Raw genomic sequence first — 19904 nt, 5'->3', positions numbered from 1 at the left:
GTGCGTATAGCACCAGTGGATATGGTAGACTACTATATGAATGTAATGGGATGTCCATGGTCATCCAAGGACTCCCTGGAGTTAAGATCTACGAGTCTACCGCCGTAACAAGCAAGAGGTCGTCGGATTTTGACCCCGGATCATGTGCGTATAGCACCAGTGGATATGGTAGACTACTATATGAATGTAATGGGATGTCCATGGTCATCCAAGGACTCCCTGGAGTTAAGATCTACGAGTCTACCGCCGTAACAAGCAAGAGGTCGTCGGATTTTGACCCCGGATCATGTGAGTATAGCATCAGTGGATATGGTAGACTACTATATGAATGTAATGGGATGTATATGGTCATCCAAGGACTCCCTGGAGTTAAGATCTACGAGTCTACCGCCGTAACAAGCAAGAGGTCGTCGGATTTTGACCCCGGATTATGTGCGTATAGCATCAGTGGATATGGTAGACTACTATATGAATGTAATGGGATGTACATGGTCATCCAAGGACTCCCTGGAGTTAAGATCTACGAGTCTACCGCCGTAACAAGCAAGAGGTCGTCGGATTTTGAACCCGGATCATGTGCGTATAGCACCAGTGGATATGGTAGACTACTATATGAATGTAATGGGATGTCCATGGTCATCCAAGGACTCCCTGGAGTTAAGATCTACGAGTCTACCGCCGTAACAAGCAAGAGGTCGTCGGATTTTGACCCCGGATCATGTGAGTATAGCATCAGTGGATATGGTAGACTACTATATGAATGTAATGGGATGTATATGGTCATCCAAGGACTCCCTGGAGTTAAGATCTACGAGTCTACCGCCGTAACAAGCAAGAGGTCGTCGGATTTTGACCCCGGATCATGTGCGTATAGCACCAGTGGATATGGTAGACTACTATATGAATGTAATGGGATGTCCATGGTCATCCAAGGACTCCCTGGAGTTAAGATCTACGAGTCTACCGCCGTAACAAACAAGAGGTCATCGGCTTTTGACCCCGGATCATGTGCGTATAGCATCAGTGGATATGGTAGACTACTATATAAATGTGTTGGGCTCCCTGGAGTTAAGATCTACGAGTCTACCGCCGTAACAAAAAAGAGGTCGCCGTTTGGCTAAAGTGGTAAGCAAGGACTTTTGTTCATCGTTCAAACTTAAATATTTCGATAACTTTACATCGATTGTAGATCTTAACTCCAGAGAGTCCTTGGATGACCTTGTACATCCCATTACATTCATATAGTAGTCTACCATATCCACTGATGCTATACTCACATGATCCGGGGTCAAAATCCGACGACCTCTTGCTTGTTACGGCAGTAGACTCGTAGATCTTAACTCCAGGGAGTCCTTGGATGACCATGTACATCCCATTACATTCATAGAGTAGTCTACCATATCCACTGATGCTATACGCACATGACCCGGCGTCAAAATCCGACGACCTCTTGCTTGTTACGGCGGTAGACTCGTAGATCTTAACTCCAGGGAGTCCTTGGATGACCATGGACATCCCATTACATTCATATAGTAGTCTACCATATCCACTGATGCTATACGCACATAATCCGGGGTCAAAATCCGACGACCTCTTGCTTGTTACGGCGGTAGACTCGTAGATCTTAACTCCAGGGAGTCCTTGGATGACCATGTACATCCCATTACATTCATATAGTAGTCTACCATATCCACTGATGCTATACGCACATAATCCGGGGTCAAAATCCGACGACCTCTTGCTTGTTACGGCGGTAGACTCATAGATCTTAACTCCAGGGAGTCCTTGGATGACCATGGACATCCCATTACATTCATATAGTAGTCTACCATATCCATTGATGCTATACGCACATGATCCGTCGTCATAATCCGACGACCTCTTGCTTGTTACGGCGGTAGACTCGTAGATCTTAACTCCAGGGAGTCCTTGGATGACCATGGACATCCCATTACATTCATATAGTAGTCTACCATATCCACTGGTGCTATACGCACATGATCCGGGGTCAAAATCCGACGACCTCTTGCTTGTTACGGCGGTAGACTCGTATATCTTAACTCCAGGGAGTCCTTGGATGACCATGTACATCCCATTACATTCATATAGTAGTCTACCATATCCACTGATGCTATACTCACATGATCCGGGGTCAAAATCCGACGACCTCTTGCTTGTTACGGCGGTAGACTCGTAGATCTTAACTCCAGGGAGTCCTTGGATGACCATGTACATCCCATTACATTCATATAGTAGTATACCATATCCACTGATGCTATACGCACATAATCCGGGGTCAAAATCCGACGACCTCTTGCTTGTTACGGCGGTAGACTCATAGATCTTAACTCCAGGGAGTCCTTGGATGACCATGGACATCCCATTACATTCATATAGTAGTCTACCATATCCACTGATGCTATACGCACATGATCCGTCGTCATAATCCGACGACCTCTTGCTTGTTACGGCGGTAGACTCGTAGATCTTAACTCCAGGGAGTCCTTGGATGACCATGGACATCCCATTACATTCATATAGTAGTCTACCATATCCACTGGTGCTATACGCACATGATCCGGGGTCAAAATCCGACGACCTCTTGCTTGTTACGGCGGTAGACTCGTATATCTTAACTCCAGGGAGTCCTTGGATGACCATGTACATCCCATTACATTCATATAGTAGTCTACCATATCCACTGATGCTATACTCACATGATCCGGGGTCAAAATCCGACGACCTCTTGCTTGTTACGGCGGTAGACTCGTAGATCTTAACTCCAGGGAGTCCTTAGATGACCATGTACATCCCATTACATTCATATAGTAGTCTACCATATCCACTGATGCTATACGCACATAATCCGGGGTCAAAATCCGACGACCTCTTGCTTGTTACGGCGGTAGACTCGTAGATCTTAACTCCAGGGAGTCCTTGGATGACCATGGACATTCCATTACATTCATATAGTAGTCTACCATATCCACTGATGCTATACGCACATGATCCGGCGTCAAAATCCGACGACCTCTTGCTTGTTACGGCGGTAGACTCGTATATCTTAACTCCAGGGAGTCCTTGGATGACCATGGACATCCCATTACATTCATATAGTAGTCTACCATATCCACTGGTGCTATACGCACATGATCCGGGGTCAAAATCCGACGACCTCTTGCTTGTTACGGCGGTAGACTCGTAGATCTTAACTCCAGGGAGTCCTTGGATGACCATGTACATCCCATTACATTCATATAGTAGTCTACCATATCCACTGATGCTATACTCACATGATCCGGGGTCAAAATCCGACGACCTCTTGCTTGTTACGGCGGTAGACTCGTAGATCTTAACTCCAGGGAGTCCTTGGATGACCATGGACATCCCATTACATTCATATAGTAGTCTACCATATCCACTGATGCTATACGCACATAATCCGGGGTCAAAATCCGACGACCTCTTGCTTGTTACGGCGGTAGACTCGTAGATCTTAACTCCAGGGAGTCCTTGGATGACCATGGACATCCCATTACATTCATATAGTAGTCTACCATATCCACTGATGCTATACGCACATAATCCGGGGTCAAAATCCGACGACCTCTTGCTTTTTACGGCGGTAGACTCGTAGATCTTAACTCCAGGGAGTCCTTGGATGACCATGGACATCCCATTACATTCATATAGTAGTCTACCATATCCACTGGTGCTATACGCACATGATCCGGGGTCAAAATCCGACGACCTCTTGCTTGTTACGGCGGTAGACTCGTAGATCTTAACTCCAGGGAGTCCTTGGATGACCATGGACATCCCATTACATTCATATAGTAGTCTACCATATCCACTGGTGCTATACGCACATGATCCGGGGTCAAAATCCGACGACCTCTTGCTTGTTACGGCGGTAGACTCGTAGATCTTAACTCCAGGGAGTCCTTGGATGACCATGGACATCCCATTACATTCATATAGTAGTCTACCATATCCACTGATGCTATACGCACATAATCCGGGGTCAAAATCCGACGACCTCTTGCTTGTTACGGCGGTAGACTCGTAGATCTTAACTCCAGGGAGTCCTTGGATGACCATGTACATCCCATTACATTCATATAGTAGTCTACCATATCCACTGATGCTATACGCACATAATCCGGGGTCAAAATCCGACGACCTCTTGCTTGTTACGGCGGTAGACTCATAGATCTTAACTCTAGGGAGTCCTTGGATTTCCATGGACATCCCGAAGTACCCATAGACCTTTGAGAAACATAAAATTTTAGTAAACAAATATATTTAAAAAAAAATGTTTTTCAAATATTTTAATTTTAAACTTTTAATATTTATTTTTATAATCGTACAAAAAATGCTAGCTGTGGACCCCCCCGAACTTGACAACTTTTTTATACATTTGTATTGGTTGTTTCCGTTGTGCTTAAAGGAAATGGCTATGCACCAGGCGCCTCCATATTTTTGTAGATGGCTCATATAGTTGGGAGGAGACGCAAGTTTTTTTTAAATTGTTCGATTTTTTTATGTTAAAAAATTTACCAGCTTCTCGTCAGTCCGCGTGGACATAAAATCAAATTCTGTCGATTGCATCGGATTCGGGGATGCCTTTTCTCTGAGGAACCGATGAGATATCGTCAATCCCTTGACACAAGTTTTGTTTTGTCGAGTAGTGAATCAAAAGATCTTTCCAACAAGCCCAAAAGATTGAAGATCTGATAACCCCATCAAAAGTTATGAGCACCTAAGTGTCATTTGTACACATTTCAGAGGCCGGATCTCAAATATGTTGATGAAAAAGTTGTCCGGATCTATCCGGAGATCTGGCTCCCGGGATTTTGTTGATTTGAAACTCCCGGGAAAAATGAACAGATATATTTTTTTTACTGCCTTAAGGCTTACAAAACTTTTAAGTAATAAAACTATTGAAAGTGAACAATTCTCGTGAAACAGTCCCGTAAGTGTTGTTCTAATATTACGTCCAATGATTTTTGGGATTCTAGACCCCATACTCCATGTAGATATTTTGTTAGAAGTAAAATTTAGATAAAATTTGTAGGTTTCACATTCTTACTACAGAAACAAATATGTACATAATTGTGAGGAAGGCACCAACCACCATCGGTGGTTTAAGTAACGTTTTTTCTACAAGAATCAAAAGAACTTCATTTTTTGTGATAACATGTTTTGATTTCTCAGCTAATTAAAATGTATAATAAATTGAGATTTTCACTTTGATATTTCCACCCGCCCAGATTTGAAAAATGCCCCAAAACGGACGCCACCATGGGATAAAAAGAAGTGCCCGGAGAAAAAAAAGACCACTCCAGCACTCTCGAAGAATGCTGTTGTTCTGACAGACTCTGCAGAGAAGACCGGTTCTCTGGCCACCCCGACCGACCGGCCCGGACTCTGAGCTGGTAGATTAAATTTGGAAGGCCTAAGATAGCAGAGCAAAAGCAGCAGCACCAGCACCAGCTTATCTGCTTTCTTGAGCTCTTCCAGTTAGTTGGGCACACAAGTCTGCCAGAGTTTTTCCTTTTCCTGGAAGTGGCACAAGAGGAAAAAAATCGCTGCACGGAATGTTTGCGTGTGTGTGTGTGTGTGTTTGTAATGTAATGTGTGTTTCTGTCGGAAGGGAAAACAAAAATCCTTCTCACTATAGAGCGCAATGTATTACACATCGCACACACCTCTGTACCGGAAAGGACGACGTCGACGGCGAGGACTGACAGTGTTTGTGTTTGTTTTTCGCACACGGCAAGTGAAATCACTGTTCCGAGACTAATAATAAGCCGAGCTAGGGAGCAGAAGCGAAGAAACGATGGGATTTTTCATTTGTAATTTGAAGTTGTTCTTTGCTGAACAGCAGACGCTTGCGAGAAACAACTGAAAATAACAATCACGTGGCTGTCTCAAACAGGGGGGAAGGCATTGTGAGCCTGCTCGCAAGTGATAACAATTTGGAATTCTAAAGTAACTTTCAACTACACGTGGGAGTAATGCCAACATGTTTGGCCGAGGCTTTAAGGAACAGGAAACAGGGAGAACATCACTCCAACATGACGGATTATCTTTTTTATTGTAATGATTCAGGATTTCAAAACTATTAATTTTTCAAAGGATGAAGGATGAATTATATTACATAAAGTAAACAAATTCGTTGAAAAAACAAAAATTAAAGTTTGAATGGAAATATAATAGTTCAAATAATTAATAAATCGTAAATAATTTATTGGCTCACAGCTGAGTTCAATACCTCGTCATTGGGATTTGTAAGCAAAAATGCGATTTCCTAAACCCAGGGTTGCGAATGAGCGAGCGTTCACGGAAGGCGTGCTCGCTCCAGTTGGAGCATGAGTTTTTATCAGGTAGTTCGTGCTCGCTCGCGCTCACCGGAGCGTTTTGCGTTCACGTGAGCTGGTGAGCCAAAGTAGGTACATTTTTCCCTGTTGAAGCAGCTGTTTGGCATGAAGTTTCTTGAACTATCTCCGCACAGGCAGGGAAAACAAACAAGACAGTGGTCAAATAAACAAAAGTAAGTAATGAAATGGAATTGGAAAATTCATTGACGCGAAAGATGCACTTTTATTGAAAAATCCACATTTGAACCAATAACATTGTATTGATCGAGCAAACATGTACAAACAGTTCAAATTATTGATTTATTATTTTAATTTTTTAGTTTTTAAAATTCGGAGATTTTTTTAAAAAAGTTCCAATAAACCATTTTTTTTTTTGTTTTTGTTCTGTGTTTTTGAATACCTTAAATAGATGGTTTTAACACAAAAAAAGCAAAATATTGATTTTTTTTATTGTACCTATAAATAAAACCAGAAATAAGCTTTAAAAGAGTAACAATCATCCCCCATATTCTGAACATTGTATACCCTATGTTTTAGAATAAAAAAGACAAGGATTAACTTTATCAAAAATAATCAGCTGATTCCAATCACTGAGCGATTTATTAAAAGTAATGATTTTTCTTAATGGTTGCACATTCTGACCCGCACTCTGGAAAGGTAGTCATAACAATTTTTAGGTACATAAACCAGTTCAACATTACACATATTTTAATCAACCAACACATAACATTGAATCGAACTTACCAGAGCATAATTCTTCTTGAATCAATTCATTCTTTTGTAATTTTTTTAAGGGTTTTCAGGCCCTTTTGTGTAGGCGCCCATACACTTCCCCTAGCAATTGTCACCGCTTACCTTAATTTGTATAAAGGTGAGGCCTGTCCTGTATTCAAAAATATTTATACTTTAAACTCTGACTGTAGGTCTCCAAAATGATTTGACCCTTGTGAATCCAACCTATTATTCAAAAACATTCAAAATAAGCAATTCCAATTAATATATCCAAATAAAAGTTCGCTAAGTTATGTTTCCTCTGACCTGCTGCGCCTTAAGAAAAAATCCACCATTTCTAGTACCAACCACTAGTGTCTTCCTTTTATCTACAAGGACTTAACCGCCCTGGGCTCCTAAGTGTAAGTATGGCAGTAAGTATGGCACGGAGCGATGGCAAACATGAATGTGAGCGCGGGCAAACATGAGCTAGCTCGCGCAGCGCTCCTCCTCACAAATGAACGAAAAATGAGCGCTCACGAGCGCGTGAGGATCACAACACTGCCTAAACCTCTTCCAATTTGTCTCAAAATTTGCACGGATACTTTTTTTTCACTAAGCAATCATAGCCCATAATGTCCATTTTATTTTATTGTCTCCCTAAATTACAGATGTTCTGCACCCACAAAAATATTTGCATCCTGTGTGATTCAAACTCAGCACTCACAGGTAAGGATCGGTGCTTTAGCCATCAGACCGTTGAATTGCGGGAAGGATTTCGGTCAATATTAGCTTGGCATTTTGATCACGTAGTTTTCCCATAATGGTGGGCTGCATAAATTAGCGTGTAAGTTTACATGAAATGACATAAAATGATGCCTCATAATTTTCTTCCTCACATTAATATATCTTTTTTTGGTAAAATAAAAATGTCTAGCCTACAAATGTTTTCTTAAAAAAAATCTTCGTATACTTTTAACTCGATAGGGTTGTCAGATCTTTAATCTTTTGGACTCGTTAGATAGGTCTTTTGATTACGCATCCAACGATAGGTCGCATACGGACATCGTTTCCATTGAAATATCTGAGATCCGACTTCAAAATAATGTATAAACAACACTCAAATGCTCATAACTCTTGATAGGGTTGACAGATCATCGATGTTTCATTTTCTCATTGGAAAGATCTTGTAAATACCATTCTAAAAATATATAACAAGACGGGTTCATACAAAAACCACCCTTTTACAATCTTCCGGACTTTGGGCAAACTCGTTTTTTATTATAACTTTTGAAGTACTTTTCAAAACTTCATAATATCAATTAGAGTCTTGTGGGACCCCAAGCCATATTGAATGAGCCCAAAACGATCAAGCCAGTCCGGAGATAATCGAGTATTTATCGGTGAACGGACTTACTGACATACACACGCACAGACATTTGTTCAGAATTTGATTCTGAGTCGATTGGTATACGTGAAGGTAGGTCTAGGAGGTCGAACAAAGAAGATCATTTTTCTAAAGATTTTAAAGTCGTTCCTCAGAAAGGTGAGGAAGGCATAAATAAAGTACCGAATGAATTTTCTCCCCCCAAAATTAAGGAAAAAATCGAATCGTGATTGATTGTTAGTAACACATTTGGCCTGACTTTGTTGAAACCAAAAAAAACTAAAACTTCCCAAACAAAAATACCTAAAAGAAAAAGAATAAAAGTACAAAAGTACAAAAAAATGAGTTTTTTTCAGTACCGTCAAAAGTCAAATTTCGTTAGGGTGGTCCCATAAAGTTTTCCCTTGAAAATTAGACATTTTGTAATGAAGATATATTGATTTTAAAGAAAAACACTCATTTTTTCAGCGTTTGTAGTGCTAAATCTTTTCTTTCGAGTACAACCTGGCACTCAAAATTTGGCTTGCACCTTTACGAGATATTTATGTTTCAAGTTTGCATCTATTTGACCGTAAAATGGCTGTAACTTTTGACCCATAACTCCCTGTTAAAAAAATGTTTGTTTTTTAGAGCGCTAAATGTACCCACTTTTCTCTAAAACTTAACACTGAATTGATAGGTTCAAAAAACTGATTTTTGAACGTTTGCTTAGATGCTCTCCCTAAATTTGGTCGTAGAAGGCGTAGATTACAAGATGAAAGTTTGGTGTCTTCGACCAAGTTGCTTGAATTGGCAAGCCCAACAACTTTCTAGAAGACAAAAATAACAAAAAATAATCCTGAAATTTTTATTTTAATTTTGAGATATCATTTTTGGCCAAAAACGTACCTCAACTTTAGACAGCTGCCAAAATGACAGGATTTGTTCTTGGAACAAGATTTATTTCAGCTTAGTTATCTTAAGATGTCACATCTATTTCAACAGAATTTAGTTTCATTGATAAGAACCTTAGAAATATCCGTAATAAAACACTTTCATCCAATCTCACCTCCCAGATCGAATTTAACCCCCACTGCACAGTGGTCCAGATCGCAAAATTAAGTGGAAAATGAATTTTCCGAAAAATGGTTAAGTTTTGGAGCTTTGGTGTCTTCAGAAGAGTTGTTGCAAATGGAAAGGGGCAACTTTTGGTTTGGTTTAAAATTAGGGTGGTTCACTATTAGGGTGATTTTTAAAATCTAACTTTCCAGGAATATTTTTGGGAATTTTTTTGTCTTCTAAAAAGTTGTTGGGCTTGCCAATCCAAGCAACTTTGTCGAAGACACCAAAATTTTATCTCGTAATCTACGCCTTCTACGACCAAATTTAGAGAAAGCATCTGAGCAAACCTTCAAAAATCAGTTTTTTTAACGTAGCAATTCAGGGTTAAGTTTTAGAGAAAAGTGTTATTCGGAGCACTTTTAGAGCTCTAAAAAACAAACATTTTTATTATCTGACAAGTCAATTTGGACTTAAGGGTCAAAAGTTACAGCCATTTTAATGTAAAAAAGATGCAAATTTAAAACTTGAATATCTCGAAATGGCGCAAGCCAAATTTTAAGCACTAGGTTGCATTTGAAAGAGCAGATCTAGCACTACAAACGCTGAAAAAATCTCAGGGGTGTTTTTCTTTAAACTCGAGATATCTCCATTTGAAAAAGTCTAATTTTCAAGGGAAAACCATATGGGACCACCCTAACGAAATTCGAAAAGTTTCCAAATATATGTTTTTCCATGTAATTTTGCCCGCTGAATCTGAATCTGCCCTCAGAATTGAGCCAAAGTGTCGAAAAATCGATTTTTGGTCATATTTTGGATTTCCATGTAAAATTATCATTTAAACCAAAAATATGACCAAAAATCGATTTTTCGACACTTTGGCTCAATTCTGAGGGCAGATTCAGATTCAGCGGGCAAAATTACATGGAAAAACATATATTTGGAAACTTTTCGAATTTCGTTAGGGTGGTCCCATATGGTTTTCCCTTGAAAATTAGACTTTTTCAAATGGAGATATCTCGAGTTTAAAGAAAAACACCCCTGAGATTTTTTCAGCGTTTGTAGTGCTAGATCTGCTCTTTCAAATGCAACCTAGTGCTTAAAATTTGGCTTGCGCCATTTCGAGATATTCAAGTTTTAAATTTGCATCTTTTTTACATTAAAATGGCTGTAACTTTTGACCCTTAAGTCCAAATTGACTTGTCAGATAATAAAAATGTTTATTTTTTAGAGCTCTAAAAGTGCTCCGAATAAGACTTTTCTCTAAAACTTAACCCTGAATTGCTACGTTAAAAAAACTGATTTTTGAAGGTTTGCTCAGATGCTTTCTCTAAATTTGGTCGTAGAAGGCGTAGATTACGAGATAAAATTTTGGTGTCTTCGACAAAGTTGCTTGGATTGGCAAGCCCAACAACTTTTTAGAAGACAAAAAAAAATCCCAAAAATATTCCTGGAAAGTTAGATTTTAAAAATCACCCTAATAGTGAACCACCCTAATTTTAAACCAAACCAAAAGTTGCCCCTTTCCATTTGCAACAACTCTTCTGAAGACACCAAAGCTCCAAAACTTAACCATTTTTCGGAAAATTCATTTTCCACTTAATTTTGCGATCTGGACCACTGTGCACTGACGGTAACAAAAAGTGAATACAAAAAAATAGAATCAGCATACCCTCAAATTCCCACCGTACGCCCTAAAAATATTGTTTCATGGTGCGTAGCTTAGTGTCCCAAGTAACATTTTTTCCAGGAGTTCTACAAGAGCTCTTCAAGATAGCTACAGCATAGCAGTTTGGGCCGCGGTAGGATAAAATTCTCTTCAAAACTTCTTCAGGAGTTTGGAAGAGTACTTGAAGAGAATTTTATCTTACCGTGGTCCAAACTGCTATGCTGTAGCTATCTTGAAGAGCTCTTGCAGAACTCCTCGGAAAAAATGTTACTCGGGGTGGATATTCTCGTCCAGCCCACTATGGTACATTGGGTGGCCAAGTTTAAAAAAAGTGACCTCTCCAAATATTTTTTGGTATTTTTTTCTCGAAAGTAAACATTCTAACTAAGAAAAAACCAAATTTTCAATGCTCTAAGTTTGTTCATTACGGAGATACGCAAGCTGAAAGTCAAAAAGTGGAGTAAAAAACTAGCGTTTTTCGTAAAAAAGGCTGATTGTTTAATTTTAACATAGCTCAGCCATTTTAAATATTTTATTAGGACAATTATACATCGTTGGAAAGGTTATAAGATAAGCTTTGAAACTATTAATAGATAAAATGTTGTTTGCAAACCAAAAACTGAAGTTTTCATCGAATAACTGGAGCATTTTTTTTGACAAATCATATTTTTTTGTGTTTGTTAATCGAGTACTTTTTTTGCTAACCGATGCTAAACATGAAACTAAGATCACTTGAAAGATTGGATCATAATCTAACATTGCTGAAATTTCCAGCCTACGATTTTTTGCGTTTTCGGAGATATGCCATTTTGAACATTTACGTTTTATCAAAATTTGCTGCAATCTACATATGCGCCCGTTTATTTCACTTGCTTTGCTACCTACTTCGTGGGCATCGTCGCTTCAAAAATCAATACCTGGTTTCAAGAAGTTCGAAATTACTTTATTGGAATTTTCTGTTGCCTATATTTAAAATTGAGTACCTTAGTCAAAATAAGGTATTCGTACCGAAGTTTCTCAAGCGAAACTGGAGAATCTCAGTTTGATACCGAAAAAAGTATTCAGCAAAATATTGACTTAGCATGATGAATTTCTGCGATCAATCCATGAAACTGATCCACATTTAAGTTCTATGTTGGTTAGTACAAAACATCATAAAAAGTACCTTTAACATATCCTAAAGCCGTCAGAATCTCTAAAATCAAATGAATTTCCATGAACAAGAACATTAGGATTAGTAAGAATATGTTTTGTATTTTATCGTTTTACTTCATAATTAATATTTTAAATAATATTAATTTTTCTGTTATTTGATTTAACAATTAAAATTTTCGCAATTTATGCCCGCAAGGGTGCCCCCCCCCCCTTTAATGGGTCTCAAATTACATGGCATGGAGTCACAAAAAGAAACACACAGCAGTAAATAATAAATATTTGACTTAAAATGAATTTATTACGCTAAACAAAATTTTGTTGGAGGGGAGGAGGGGAGGGGAGGAGGGGAGGGGGGGAGGGGTGAAAGAAAGAGGAGGGAGGGGTTGTGTCCTTAAAGTGGCGATGTATTAGCTTATCCATAATTTAATAATATGAACTTGCAATACAATGTATACGCAATTCTGTCGTACTTGCAAATATATGAAAAGACTATTTATTAGAAACAATCAACTATTGAAAAACATGAAAAGTCATAAAAATCGACGTATATCATTTCAATACCATACAATTACCCAAATTTGTATGAAAAAAAAACATTTAAAAAGCAAAAAAATAATTTGGCCGCCTGTTTGTATGGAGATGGCCCATAGTGCAGCCTAATTTTTGAATTTGTATTCTTATAGGAAATTACTCGTAAGTTGAACGCAAAACAATTTTAAAACGGTATTTTGGAATGCCACTATGGACTTATTGCAATTGGTAACGAAAAATGTAAACAACCAGAGATCATAGCGAACGTTGGGAGATACGCCCTAGTTCGGTGGATTGCAAAAGGCATCTCAGCAAACATTTTCATTCAGTAAATATGAAAATCAGGACCAGTTTTTATATATATTCAAAAGCATATTCTGGATCTTTCAATTTAAAAGCTTCAAAACACTCTCCTTCAAATCCTTTATCCCTCCAGACACTCTCGAACACGTCAGCAAAATTGCACACTGCTTTTATACTCTGCTTCAATACTTGGTCCAGATGATGCGACGACCAGCAGCAGCAGCAAAAAAAAAAACTCCCAAAAACCAAACCCCAGAACACTCCCATCCCGAGCATAACGTCATCGCGCCCCAACAGCGTCATCAACACAACAGAGGACACCCCAAAAATGGGCACACAGAATCGCACAACAAAGGGGCTAAACCTGTCACACACCGCAAGTAACGTTGCAATTTCGGGTGTCCCTCCCAGCGCCTCAACCTTGGTGGTCTGTAGATAAAAAAATCCAGAAGAAAATGTAAAATTAAAAGCTCCAAGGGTGTCCACCCCAGCAGAAGAGAGGGGTGCGGGGTTGGGGGTCACCTCCTAACCTCAACTTTGACTCCCACACCCCCTCCCAACCTCCTTTCCTTCAAAAGAAAGTAGGTGGAAATTTTGGGGTTTTGCTTTTCATCTTTCAATCTTTTACCGCAGCAGCAGCATCCACCCCAAGTGCGGTGACGTTCTTGTTTTCGGCTGTGCACGCCTTAATCTCGGTCAGCTCCCCAAACGTCAGTCAACCCCGAGCGCGATTCAGCGCGCCACCACGTTCCAACAGGTAATGATTAGGGATGATTAATGGGCCGCTTGGAGTTGGTTATCCGGAAACTTACTGTTGAATTTTTTGGTGGGGGGGGAACTGCTGGATATCCACAATGTCTAGGTAGGGTCTGCTCACTTTGGAAACACTAAATTTCACTGTTTTCTGACTTTTTTTTATTTTCTTTTCCGGGGGTAGAGCTTCCTCGAGATTCACTCACTTTGGCAGCATCACTTGGGAGGAGGAGGATGAGGAGGACGGGGAATTTGTAACCATTCTGGCCTTCACTAGTGACGGGTATCGTCGCCCCATGGAATTTTCTTCTCGTGCGCCCCAAAAATATTCCGTTTCACTTGGCCAATCCGGGACCTTTCTCAAACAATGCACATCTTGAACTCACACTGCCAACACTGCTCTGCACAACCCCGTTCTAGCTGCTGGGACTACGTTTGCTGGCCAAATTCAGCCATCCAGGCGATTCCAGGATCTGGCCCAGCTGAGGTTTTGGGGTTTCAGGGGAGGTCGTCAGCATTCGTCAGCAGCAGCACTGTCTCGACATTGTCATAGTACACGTCGAGGGACCTCGCGACTCTGTGCACGCACGCACAGGATTTTTCCTTGGCTCACCAGCAGTACCAGCAGCACTACCTTCTTGTTGGGCTTGGCAAAACGGGGAACACTGCTCTTGGAGCTGGTGCTGCTGTGCTCTACTGCATCGGTAAGGTCGTCCTCCTTGCGGCGACGACGACGAACGGTTCCGTTCCGCACAATTCCTTCGACCGCGACCTCGCACGTCCCAGGCGCCGGGATGGGTGTTACCTTAACGAGCTAGGTTAATTATAGTAATTTTTAACAAAAATTATCTAATATGACAACAAATCGCAATCGTAACAAACAGTCGAGCGATTTCATCAATCCGCGGGCTCAAAGGCAACTGGAGATGGCTGAGAAAAGATCAGTAGCCGCGCAACTGCGCAGGTCTGCAGCAGTTCCACGCGCAGCCCACGGACGGGAGAACCTCCGGCTCTCCCAGCTCTCGCCGGACACAGTAAAGGGAGTGTCCCCTCCATGGAATTTGCCGCGAGAGTCCCGAAAAAAAAATCTAACTTTATCAATAACATCTAAAAATCTCGTTTGAAGCATTCAAAGCCTAACCTCAATCGAACCTTCCCAAAACTCCAACCAACCTGTCAAACCACAAACCAGCCCCAAAAACCCCCAACTCCCACATCCTCTCATCACACCCAAAATCCTTCTCATTCCGCCCGATTCCATGGTTCACGTGTGCGTTCGCACACAGCATCCGAGCATCCGAAAGCTCTCCAACGCAACGATTCTCTCTCTCACTCTCTTTCCGCTTCTCGCGCTCTAAATGGACCACTCGCTCTCAAATTGAGCGAAAAATCTGTGTGCGTGAGCTTTTTTTCGCTCCTTCTTTTATGGGAGTTGGAGCACACACCAGAAAAAAAACGCACATCTCGCTTCGCACCGCACGTCTGTGTGTCACTTTGTCGGAAAATGTGTGAGTATGTGTGTGTGTGCGTTCAAGTTCCGTTTTGGGTTGGGTTGTCGTCGTTTTGCATCCGACGACGACGCCTTGGTGCGATCAATTTTCATCTCGCGCGGCCCCGACCAGTGTGCGGTGTGTGGTCGGTTGTGTGTGTGTGGTGTTGCTGTAGGAAAAAAAAACTAGCGGCTGTGTTAAGTCCCCAACACAGCACACACTGTGTGTGATGTGGTGAGCGGATCATACGGATGCTGGAACCGGAACAAGTTTGGGTGGCACAGCTGGACCGACTGCATAGTTCAATAAGAAAGAAGAATTTTTTGATAGTTTGAGTTTTGACCCAAAACAGTGATAATAAACCATAATTTTACAAAGTTATGAGTTTTAGTAAAACATGGCGATTTCAGTATTTTCAAGTAACAAACAATTTCATCTAAAAGTTCTGAAAATGAATATTTAAGACAATAGTTGAGCCAGTTGCAATGTAGCAACAGGCATGCAACGGATAAAATTTTTGAAATATCAATGAATTTTTGAACATATCGATTTTCCTAGAATGTTTTGTCTATTTTTGATGTGTGGTCCGTTTTTTGATATCTCGTGACGGAGGGGCGTTACGACCCCTTCCATTTTCGAACATGCGAAAAAAGAGGTGTTTTTCAACAATTTGCAGCCTGAAACGGTGATGAGATAGAAATTTGGTGTCAAAGGGACTTTTATGTAAAATTAGACGCCTGATTTGATGGCGTACTTAGAATTCCGAAAAAACGTATTTTTCATCGAAAAAAAAACACTAAATAAGTTTTAAAAATTCTCCCATTTTCGGTTATAAAGGTAATAATTTTTGGAACATGTCATTTAATGGGAAATTTAATGTACTTTTAGAATATTCATAGACCCAGAAGGGTAATTTTAACATTTAGAACAAAATGTTTCATTTTAAAATTTCGGGTATTTTCTAAATTTGCAGGGTTATTTTTTTAGAGTGTAACAATGTTCTACAAAGTTGTAGAGCAGACAATTATAAAATTTTTATATATAGACATAAGGGGTTTGCTTATAAACATCACGAGTTATTGTGATTTTACGAAAAAAAGTTTAAAATGTTCCAAAATGTTTTACAGTCGAGTAACCGAGTATAGGAGGAACCTTTTAAGTGTTTTTTCGATGAAAAATACGTTTTTTCGGAATTCTGAGTACGCCATCAAATCGGGCGTCTAATTTTACATAAAAGTCCCATTGACACCAAATTTCTATCTCATCACCGTTTCAGGCTGCAAATTATTGAAAAATACTTCTTTTTTCGCATGCTCAAAAATGAAAGGAGTCATACCGCTCCTCCGTCACGAGATATCAAAAAACGGACCTTGGATGCTTGATCAAGGACAAAAATTACCCCTTAGGAAAAAGTTTCACGCAAATCGAACTTTTCCCGATTTCGAGTGAGTTGGTAGAGAATTTTCCATTTTATAAAAAAAATGAAATGATTTAGACATAAATATAAGAATATCTCATTGAAAAAAACGATCTACAATTTCCACGATATTTCAAAAATTGGGACAAAATGAGTAACACTTTTAAAAAACCATTTATTTATTTTTTTTTTTTTGCAAACTTTATATTTAAGCAATGAATTGTCGGATAAACATTGCTCAAAATAAGAAAAAAAAAAGTTTACCAACCTTATGACATTTTATTAGAGGTGACAATTGGAACTATTTACAAATTTGGAACAAAACAAAATAAAAAAATCTAAAAACTCGAAAAGGAGCATTTTATCAAAGCATCATACAACATAAAACAACAAATTCTTTTATTCAATTTCGTCGTAAAACTACTTACTTTTCCTGTCATTCTCGAACGATAAAACAGCCTACTTTTCTCTACCAAAAATAACAGAATCGAATTGTATCCCTTTTCCAAACAAATGCTGAAAAGTTCCAAAGTAGAACTTTTCAGCACTTGTTAGGAAAAGCTGTACTTTTCAACATTTTTTGATTTCAACCATTCATTGACTAAATGCATGGATATTATTTGTCCTATAATGGTGTTTTTCGGAATTGCAAAAAATGGTGTGTGCAACTCGTTGTAAAACTTGATTTTTCATCACTCGTAGTATTTATCCAACTCGGTGAACCTCGTTGGCTAAATGTACGACTCGTGCTGAAAAAAACCTAATTTTGCAGCTTGTTGCATAAACTTCTATAATATTCATTTAAAATATTTAAAAAATAAATGTGGTGGTATTATCGAAAATTTCCATACTTCAATAGTGGGACCATCAACTTGTCAAGCCTCACTTTGGAAACACTGATCTTGGCCCATCAAGACATCCTGCCAATTCACTGACTAAAATCTTCCTAATTGGTTGAGTTTAGGTCGGAAACCAAATCAACTAATTTGGGGCCAACATATCTTGGCTGTTTTTGGAGAGCTCAAATATACTGTTAAGGTATAATTTTTACAAAACAAAAAAGATTGATTGAAGATATTTTATTACAAGCACCCACTGTGCATAACTCCGGCTGGAAAACTTCCCAGCATTTTTCGCATGGCATATGGCAAAACATAAACACGAGCGACGAACACACAACCAAGCTCCAACGACGACGACAGAGGGACTCCCCGAAGGGCAGTTAATCTTTAGCCCTCTCCACTGACTGCTGCTGCTCCGTTGAGAGGACAACAATCAGAGAACTGGAGCTGTAGGTTTGTGGAGCGAAAAAGGTTCAAAACCACACAAAAGCTGGGCGGGTGGCCAACCAGATGGAATGGCTTTTATTTTGTAATTTTTTTTTGAGTCTCAGCTTTACAAATTAAGAAATCAAAACAGCTTCTAATAAAATTTAAAAAAAAAACAATATGAAATAACAATACTAAAAAATACTAGCAACCTCCGAAAAAAGGGATTGTTTTCCTTCGCTCAAATTTTCCTCACGTTCTCAGTCACGGCCGTGCCCGTCATCCACGTGTCTCTGTGAGCTACTCTTCAGGGCTTCTCTGGGTGAGAACGGTTGGCGGAGATCTCTTATCTGCGATTTCATGCCGTGCCGAGCTCACTGTTGTTGTCTTCTCATCGACCGATAGACATGCTGGCTGGCTGGACGAAAATCTCCGCGAAAAGTCCGTGAACAGTTGGGCGTGAGACCTCTCACGAAAGCATCACAAACTCGGCTGGCTTTTCTTGCTTCCTCCGTGGAAATTGGCACAACAGACCCCGAAACGGGATGCTGGAGAGAGGACAACCGAAAGAGAGCGAGAACAATTTTCCACGAGAGCATTTCCCAAAATTCTCGCTCATTTTCAACGCCACGTTCGGCAAACTCTCTTTTGTGTGTGCAATTCCGTGTGGCCACTTTGGCCAACGCCGATCTGCCGATCCGCCCTGATCCAGGCTGCCATCCATCATCGTAAACATCACCCTTCTGGCTGGCTGGCTGGCTGGCAGCCTGGCTGAGAAGTTGACACCAGTTTTGAAGTGCTTTTAGAGCGAAGCAAAGAAGCAAAAAAAAGCAGTAAAGTTAAACACCCACCCACCACTCTGCTGCTGCTGCTGATGGCAGCACTTCACGACTGGTGGGTCGTCGCCAGCAGGACGAATATCAGTGCCACCAGGTCATCCCGCTGCTGCTGCAGTGTGGGAAATGTGACGGGGAAAAATAACTGACGAGAAGAATCGGAACTGGAAAGTGGAGCAACCTGTAAGGCATGGAATAGGGTGCTCGATTCAACTAAATGGTTCTGGATTTTCTTAGGATTTTCTTAAACCCTTTCAGGGATAAAAAAAAAAGTAAATGATGAAAAAATGATTCCCCAAGACCATAAGAAATTTATAAGCATGTTTTGGAAATTTTGATTTGGCCTGAAGGGTTAAAAGATTTATAAACCATAGAATTTCAAATAATAACACAGCTCAACATAATGAAACTGATTGCTGCTTGTGACAGTTTGAAGGTTATGTTTTTTCTTCACAAGACAAGAGACACAATACAAAAATGTTCAATTCTGTAACGGCCGAAATAAAGCAGTAAACCCATACCTTTGTTAAAATAGTATAAAACTGTGATTTCTGAATTTAAAAAAGCGAATCGGGAATAAAATAAAACGCAAAATAGTTATGTTTTCTAGAAGTATCTTTGTATTTAACCGATTTGAAGTTTTTTTTTTCGGAAGAAGCAAAAATGTGTTCCAAGAAGTTTTTTAGTTTTTTGTTTAGTTTTATCCCTAATCCAATAATTTTTCAAATCAAATTCATAGCTAACCCCTCAAACTAAGGTAGAATTTTCCGAGGATTCCGAATATGTCAAAATTGAGACCTACAGGGCAGAAGTTAACGTTTTAAAATGTTTGTTAAATAGAAAAATCGTGAAACTATGACAAAACCTGCGATTGGCCTTAAAGTTAATAATTTAGGCTTATAGTCTATGACATTCCCTAACTTTTGGCCCATAGGAGTATGGGTGTTGGAGGCTGTTGAAAAA

The 19904-nt window shown here is 39.8% G+C and overlaps 1 protein-coding gene across 1 annotated transcript in view; it reads right to left on the bottom strand.

Moving 5' to 3' along the window:
* LOC120425952 (acetylcholine receptor subunit alpha-like 1) overlaps nt 1–14846 on the bottom strand; it is a 213554-nt gene extending 198708 nt beyond the window's left edge. The window contains exon 1 of the mRNA XM_039590592.1: nt 13990–14846. The gene's annotated coding sequence lies outside the window, so the exon portion shown is untranslated. The remainder of the gene's footprint in view (nt 1–13989) is intronic.
* Between the last annotated feature and the right edge of the window lie 5058 nt (nt 14847–19904).

Source organism: Culex pipiens, chromosome 3, assembly GCF_016801865.2.
Source record: "Culex pipiens pallens isolate TS chromosome 3, TS_CPP_V2, whole genome shotgun sequence".
Classification (NCBI taxonomy): domain Eukaryota; kingdom Metazoa; phylum Arthropoda; class Insecta; order Diptera; family Culicidae; genus Culex; species Culex pipiens.
This window is presented reverse-complemented; position numbering and strand designations above follow the sequence as displayed.